This window comes from Pteropus alecto, unplaced genomic scaffold, assembly GCF_000325575.1.
Source record: "Pteropus alecto unplaced genomic scaffold, ASM32557v1 scaffold40, whole genome shotgun sequence".
Lineage (NCBI taxonomy): Eukaryota > Metazoa > Chordata > Mammalia > Chiroptera > Pteropodidae > Pteropus > Pteropus alecto.
Window position 1 is genome coordinate 2944256 of NW_006431919.1, and position 8446 is coordinate 2952701.

The 8446-nt window shown below is 46.0% G+C and overlaps 2 protein-coding genes across 4 annotated transcripts in view; one reads left to right on the forward strand and one right to left on the reverse strand.

The window, feature by feature from the left end:
- SPARC (secreted protein acidic and cysteine rich) overlaps nucleotides 1-3347 on the reverse strand; it is a 20777-nt gene extending 17430 nt beyond the window's left edge. For both annotated transcript variants that reach the window (XM_015585246.2, XM_006906429.3), the window contains exon 1: nucleotides 3204-3347. The gene's annotated coding sequence lies outside the window, so the exon portion shown is untranslated. The remainder of the gene's footprint in view (nucleotides 1-3203) is intronic.
- SLC36A1 (solute carrier family 36 member 1) overlaps nucleotides 1-8446 on the forward strand; it is a 245499-nt gene that overhangs the window by 198226 nt on the left and 38827 nt on the right. The gene's annotated exons all lie outside the window — the stretch shown is intronic.

An 8446-nucleotide genomic window follows, 5' to 3' on the forward strand; every position in this document is an offset into this window, starting at 1 on the left:
TGTAGCTCTATATGTGTGCCTGTGTGTGTCTACCTGTGGTAGACACACACAGCATGTCTGTTTCAGCTTATGTAGGCAAGGGTCAGAGTTTGAATATGCATCAAGATGTTCACCTGGAACTTGTCTGTGAATCAAGATGTCATTCAGAGAGAGGTATCTGAGTGCATGACCTTCTGGGTCTGCTCATATATTAAGGCAGTTATTTTTAGCTGTGTCCGTAGGTGCCTGTTGGTGAAACCAATGTTTATACTGTTCATCCTAGTGGGTTTGTGTCTGTCCCTGTTTATCTCTGCACTTAGCTACCTATCTAAATAACCTCAAAAAACAAATATTCTCCTGTTTACGTCACCTCCTCAGCTCTTTCCTCTCCTCCACCATCCTTTCCTATTTATAGCTTATTTTCAGCAAGGAAAGCTGCTCTTGTGAATAGCAAACCCTAGCCGTGCTATTGATTGACAAGCCTCTACAGATGGATAAAGATTTTAGCAGGACCGTGATACAACCCAAGATCTCCTGGCCCCTCTTCTCTTGTTTCCTTTTTAACTAGGGGAACAGGAGATAGTAAAAATATAGGCCGGCTATTCCTTCTAATGAAAGCAACATCCAGGATTTGGGTTTGCAGGACTTCAGAGCTGGAAGAGCACGTGGAGACCATCTAGCTTAGATTCTCCCGTTTAACAGGTTGAGAAACTGAGGCCCAGAGAAGGGAAGGGTCTTTCCCAGTGTCACTCCCTGTGAGTGAGGACTCACCTCTGCTTGTGCTATTTCCACACTGAAGGATACAACATTCTTGGGACTCAAAAAAGTGCCCACATCAAAATGAATTTAAACAATGCATTTTTAATATGCCTCCCCGCACTTTTAGTAAAGGGAAGCTATATACAACTCGCAAGATGGAGCTGCCAGAGAAAAAAACTATAAACGATTTCACCAACTCTTTGGATGCCATAATCCATCGGTCATAAAAACCCATTGCATTAGGTGGGAGGGCCACCATTCAGTAAACGCTTCCCCTGTGCATTGTCCCATTTTGCCCATATAATTTTCCTTTGAGGTGGCTGCTGTTACTACTCTTTAACCAAGGAGGAAACCTATCAGAAAGGAGAAGTGATTAGTTCAAGGTCAGACGGCACCTCTGAGGCAGAGGTGGAACTAAAACTCGGGTTTTTCAACACCATGTCTGGGAAGCTTATTACAGTCCCACAGCTGTCCAGAGGGTCCTTGGATATCATTAGGGCAGGGCCTAGAGTCTGTTTTTCTGGTATTTGGGGACACAGTGGGGTGGGGGACATTCAAAATGAGCCTGATATACTCTTGAGTGTTCCCAGCATCCCCTCCCAGCCAGCAGGCGGGGACCCTGGAAAAAAAGGTTACCGTGGCAACTCGCATTCCTCCTAGAGTGAGTCATGGCAAAGAAGAGCCTTCGGTGGGTGGGACTTGGAGAAAGTTTCAAAAGTTGATTCCTTCCCCAGGCATCCCCCTTTCACCCCTCCCTCCCTTTGCTCCAGGCTTTGTCGATGTGGCAGCTGATGGCTGCGGGAGTTAACTCTATCTTCCCCCGACCACTCCCATTTCAAAAATTTTCACCCTCCTGCACATAAATATTTGCTTACTTCCAGTCCCTACACACTCTTCCTCTCACATCATGCCTTCTGACTATTTTGGAGGTCATGCATCCATTTGAGAATATCTTAAGACTAAAGGCTGTGAACACCCTCTTGTGCTCTCTGTTTGTCTCTAATACACACACACACACACACACACACACACTACTGTATACACAATTTTAAGGGGCTTGTAGATGCCTTGAAGCCCATTCGAAGGCCAGTCCATAGATCCCAGTTTAAGAGACCTTCCTTTGAAAGTTTCAGAGGACGTCAGACACCCCAGAGACTGCCAAGTCCACTCTTCTTACTTTACTGATAGGGAAACTAAGTCCAGAGGAGACACTTACCTAAGACCACACATAAATGTGAGCCTAAAGTCTGCCATTCTGCTTCTGATTTGCTTCTGATTCTCACTCTACCATCAAGGCTGGGGTGCATAGAAATTTAACCTTAGAGAATGGCTGGTGAAAACATTTTCTGCACGTTCCGTATAGAACGATGTCCTTTCCTGAGGAAAATGGGCACCTCTCTGTTCCCTTTTGGGCAGACTGGGCTGCTTGGAAGACATGCCTCATTCCAGCACCCCTCTCCCTTGGTGTCCTGCAGGTCTTGGGATGTCCACTTATCAACTGACCAATGGAGCCCAAAAGGATAAAGATAGGGAGAGGTTCATCTGAAGAAGACCTAACACCCTAAAAGGCTAGACACCAGTCCTGTGTAGGGTTTGGGCTTCTCAAAACAAGGAGGTGTGAAAAAAGCTGTCCTGGAACCCTCTCTGCCTTGCCTTCCCCTTCCCCACTTCTCAGCACATCCTCCCAGCACCCAGCTTCCCATGAGACCCAGCACCCTGGCTGGAGGATACCAGATGTCTGGGGTCTTCAGATCTAAACACACTAAGGGCTACTGCTGGTGAGTTCCTGTGTTGGCATTCCTCGGGGCCCAGGGAGGGAACAATGCCTAACCCAAGACAGACTGGTTGTGCCTCAGGAATCTGTGTGTATGTTTGGGGACAATTTGAGGGAAACAGGAGCCTTCCCAGACGTGCTAATTAAAGATGAAGATCCCTTTTGCCTTCCAGAGATGAATTTATCATGCATACTAAGTCCCTTTTGGAAAAGAGCCCCTGACCAAGAACCAAATCTAAGAAGTTTCTTCTCCTACAGTAGGGAGCGGGGCAGACACTGGCTGTAAGCCGGTGCTTGTTGCAGCTGTGACCAGATCAGATTCCCGGGAAAGGAGGAGGCGGCCACATTTGCAAAGGTAGCAAAGAGGACAGGCAGGCAGCCTCTGAAACCAAAGACAGACACAGAAAGAGAATACTCCCTCCAAGACATATGGAGATTATTTTCTGCAAACCTAAAAGGGAGACCAAGTTATACTGACTGTACCTGAAAAGCAACAGACAGGGAGGGAGTCGGGGGCCCCTGCCCTCAAGGGGACAAGCAGTGAAGCCCAAAGGAGAAGCACAACCCCTGTCTCTGATTCCAGACCTCCTAGCACAGCTTCCCCTCCCTTGTACACTCGCTGGATGGGTGAATAGGGTGCAGGGGTTGATGCGGGCCGGAGAAGAGAAGGCAGGGCAGGGGTCGTGCATACCTCAGTGGCAGGCAGGCAGCAGGCTGAGCTCTCTCCGGCGGTCTGAAGGTCCGCGGGAATGTGGAGGGGTTTAGAGCCAGGCAACAGGAAACCACTCAGAACTCTGGGCTGGATCTGTCTCCCCCTCCACCCTATGGTCCCTCCTCCTCCTCTGTCTCCTCCTTCCCCACCTCCCCCCACCCCCCGCCCAGATCTGTCTCTGTCTTCCATTTCTCTCCTCCTCTCTCCTTGTGGTGGGCTATCCTGACCAGACTCCCCAACCCCCTCTGCCTCATGGGTTCTGGGGCCACTGCCTAAACAGACTCATGGAGTGCCAGGGCTGGAAGGGCTGGCAGGAATCACCTAGGACAACCTCCTGCTTTTTCAGGAGGGAACTAGGGCCTGGAGGGGACAAGGGATTACTCAAGGGGCCCCAGGGCAGAGCCAGGCCCACATGTCTTAACTTTATGACCAGTGATCTTTACTAGAGCCCTCTCTAACATTAGGCAATGCTGAGAAGGGCAAAGCAGTTCAAAGGGGTTGTATCTGTGACTAAGGCAAGGCCAGGACTCGCCTCTGTACAGACAAGAGAAGCTGCCACTGGTGGCATCATTGCTGATGATTTGGGATATGGTCTAAAAATAACCACTCTAACTCTTGCTGCACCACTAATAGGCGCATAAGAGATTAGCTTTCTAGCTGGGGGATCTGTGTCATCAGTATAGAACTGATAAGGTGGTCCATGATATTGATACTAATTACAGAAGTAACAGTAGCCAAGTTCACAGCAACCCTTGACTTAGGTATTGTTACTGTGCTCATTTTACTAATAAGAAACAGAGGCTCAAAGAAGATAAGCCACCTGCCCAAGACCACCTGGGTAAGAGTGGTGTAGGCGGGCCAATTCTACATTCAACTTGGTTCATACTTGTGCTACACGATCTTCTTGGTGCAACAGGTCTTGCTTGAATATTTATTGCATGCTTGGCGCTCCCGGCGGTATGAGAATTAGTATCTGGTCCTCGTCCTCAAGCAGCTTTGGATCTTCCTGCGAGGATATGCCTTATGGATACGTGAGTGGTACAGATTCTGAGGCTGATCTCAGGGAGTCAGAGTGGCGGGAACGCTGGGTTGGAACAGGCAGAGAAGGCTTCCTGAACGATGTAGATCTTGAAGAATTTGGGTTTAAATAATATGGAAAGGGAGAAGGCAGAGAACTTGGGAAAGAGACCAGGTAGGCTCTGTTGATTTGGTTTCTGGCAAGGAGGAAAGTAACCAAGCAGAAAGTTAAATGAATAAAACCAGTGCCAGAACCATCCCCTAAGGCCTTATATCGGAAACAGTGTCAGGGTCTCAGTGGTTCTCCTCTCCAGGCCATCAGTGTTGAGTGGGCCTTGACAAATTTCGCATGTGGGAACTTGAGAGCCTGTAGGGGACCAGGTCCTGTTGGAACAATTATAACTAAGCTGGGAAGAGAGATAGTACTATCCAGTATTACTGAGCAGACGTTGGGCAAAATATATTACATCCATTATCTCATTTAATCTTCATTTAATATACATACTTAGGTAGTCTGTTAGTTTCCCTAAATTATAGCAACATAGTAAATATAACATTTATAATAAATTATAATAAATAATGAATTACCACAAACTTGGTGACTTAAAACACATATATTACTTTAGTTCTGGAGGTCAGAAGTCCTAAAAGCAAGGTGTTGACAGGGCTGTGATTCTTCTGGAGGCCTGAGGGAAAAATCTGTTTTCCTTACCTTTTTCAACTTCCAGAGGCCACCTGCATGCCTTGGCTCATGGCCCATCCTCCATCTTCTAAGCATGAAACTACAGTCTCTGCTTCTGTATCACATTACCTTGTTCACTTTGATCCTCTTAACTCCCTTTATACTCTTCTGATTGCATTGGGCGCATCCGGATAATCTGGGATAATCTTCCCATCTCAGAATTCTTAATCTGCAAAGTCCCCTTTGCCATGTACGGTAGCATATTTACACTCAGTTATAGGGATCAGGACATGGATATCTTTGGGAGGCCATGTTTTTGTCTACCATAGCTGGGTACAATTACCATTCCCATTTTAAAAATGATGATACACGTGTTCACAGAATTAAATAACTTGCTCGAAGTCCCATAGTCATGAAGCCAGAACCCACAGAAGTAGCTCAAATCCAGACCGCTGCCCCCACTCTCCATTGCTTCCTTGTCCATGCCTCTGTTTATGCCGTACTCTAGATGAGCCTGCATCCTTCTGCCATCTGCCCCAACCCCACCCATCCTTCAAGCTCAGGCTGAATCTCTCCTATTCCTTCAAAGCTTGGAGCTATTAGGGTCTTTAGGCCAAACCCGATCCTACGCCTTTCTTGTACGGCTGGGAGAATTGAGGATCATAGAGTCCAAGGTCAGCGTGGACAGCTAGGCCTAGAGCCCTGGCCTCCCAACTCCAGGCCCAGAATGAAGCCAGTTCTGGCTGCCCCGAACCTCTAGGGGAAGGGACTAGACAGGTTGATCCCTTTGGGCTGAGATTATGTATCAAAACTCTGATACCTGGCTTAAAGTCAAGGTTGCCAAGCTAAGAAGGCCTGGGCGCATGGAGACTGACTCAGCCTGTCCTCTTGTTACTGTATCTTTCCCCCGACAGGCCCTCCCATTGGCTGAAGATCACAAAGACCTCATTGTCATCTGGCCTTTTGTCCCCTGGGCAGAGTGGCCGCTGACCAGGACAAGGCCAGCCAGAGAAGAGGATGAAATTTCACTTCGGCACCCCTCCCCACTCACATCACTCCCACTGAGCAACTGAGCAGCTTCAGATCTTTCCCTCAGCAATTTACGGTTCACAAAGGACTTTTATACCCATAATCTTATTGGGTAGCACAGTTGGTCTATAAGGTGGAGAAGTCAGGATTCACTAAGCACATTTTGGGCTTGAGTAGACAGAGGGTCCCTCAGGGATTTGTCTAAGGTCACCCAGCTGGCCCATGTAGAGCCTAAATGAAAACTCCAAACTCAGCATTTGGTCCAAGACTCTTCCCACTATTTTAGCTGCCTCCATCCGGGTTCCAGTGAGAGTTTGCCTTCTCCTCACAGAAACCCCCTCTTCACTGAGGTGACAAATGGTTTACAACGTGTTGGCTGCACTTTCTCATATTGACACAAACACACCCAAAGGGAAGCGTTAATTTGAGTTCTAAGTTGGGTTGGGCCCTCAGCAGGACCTGTGCCCTTGGGCCCTGCCTGTAGTCTGTCTTTGAGTGGCTACCTCTCCTCCCCACCTCTATTTCAGGGCTCATAAAATGAGCATGATTATAATACTTGGCCCTCCTGAGTACAAAGTCAGTATAAGCCTCAAGCGAGTATGGGGTTTTTTGTTTGTTTGTTTGTTTGCAGCTTTATTTAGATGTAATTGACACCACATTGTATGAGTTTCAGGTGCAGACATGATGATCGGATACACGCATATATATTAGAAAATGATTACCACAAGTTAGTTAACACCTTCATTACCTCACATAATTATGTTTGTGTGTGTGTGTGTGTGTGTGTGTGTGGTGAGAATATTTAAAATCCACTCTCTTAGCAACTTTCAAATATATAAGATAATATGGTTAACTATAATCAAGCTGTACATTAGATCCCCAAAACATACTCATCTTATACCTGGAAGTTTGTACCCTTTGACCAATGACCAACATTTCCCCATTTCCTCCACCCTCCTGCCCCTGGCAACCACTAATCTACTTTCTATTTCTGTGAATTTGGCTTTTTTTAGATTCTACCCATTAGTGATATACAGAATTTGTCTTTCTCTGTCTGATGTATTTCATTTAGCATAATCACCATGTCACAAATGGCAAGATTTTCTTTTTACTTATGACTGAATAATATTCCACTATATATATCACATTTTTTTATCCATTCATACACGGATAGACATCACCATTGCTTCGACCTTTGACTATTTTGAATAATACTGCAATGAACACAAAAGTACAGATATCTCTTCGAGATAGTAATTTCATTTCCTTCAGATATATATCCCCAGAACTGGGATTGTTAGATCATACTGTGGTTCTATTTTCTTTTTAGTTAGTTTTTTTTAAAAAATTCGTTTCAAGTATACACTATATTGCTTAGACATTTATATAGTTTATAAAATCATCTCCCTCATTGAGCATGGGTTTTAAAGAGATGGTAAACACAAGAGCAAAGTTAAAGGGCTCAGTTTTGGAGTCAGATCTCTGGGTGTGGGTCCCTCAGGGAGTTTTTTTTAACTCTGGAAATCATAATGCATCTTATTTAACCTCCACCCTCAGTTTCCTCAAGTGTAGAGGGTAATCTCCCACTTCAGGTTCTTGAGATTAAACGAGATCACGTATTTAATGCATTCGGCTCACTGTTGCATATTGTGATATAAGCTATCAATAAATGTTAGCTACCTTATCATTAGATTGTTGAATCATTCAACATTTTTCAAAGTGTATTCCACCAAATATTAGTCCTCAGAGTAAAAGGGGAACCCTGGGTTCAAGTGGGTTTGGGTAATGTGGCATTGGTCACCCTCTTCATGATATGCTGGAGGCACATGAGAGCATTAAAGGCTCTGAAAAGTCTCTCAGAAAAGAAACCTGTTTCACTCCATTTAACCATTACAGAGCTCTTTTTCACGAACTTCTGAATGTGTCCCACGGAACTTGTGTTCCATGGAAAACTCTTTGGGAAGGTGAAGTGACTTGTCCTAGCTTACCTGGGCAGTTAATGGCAGAGCTGGGACTTGACTCAAGCAAATGAATTCTTTGGCCTATTAAAGCATACTGAGAAAATACCTTCTCTTTTGCTGCTGATGTGGACAAGGACTCTCTAAATGTTAAAGATTTTATTATAGGTTTCATAACCTTTAGCCTTTCTCTGGGGTTCTGTATCCCTGGCTGAGGGCGCAGGGCTCCCTCTGGCTTGAGCTCTCTCTGAGCTGCCCGGGGCAGGGTTAGAGCAGCTCGACTGTTGATTGGTTCTGTCTCCTCCCATCCCTGTCTCTATAATATTGCAGCTGCTGGTCCAGGTCCAGGGAACACTCACATGCAGGCACCAATTCTCTTCTGAAACCCCACACGCCTGGATATCTTTTCTGAAGGAGGAGGAAAGCCCAATAAGCCAGCCCTACAACGTGGCAGCTCTTACATGTTCCCTGACGTGGCCCACAAACCAAACCCTCTTCAGTTTTAGCAGCCGTGGAACTAGGAATAATGATGCCGC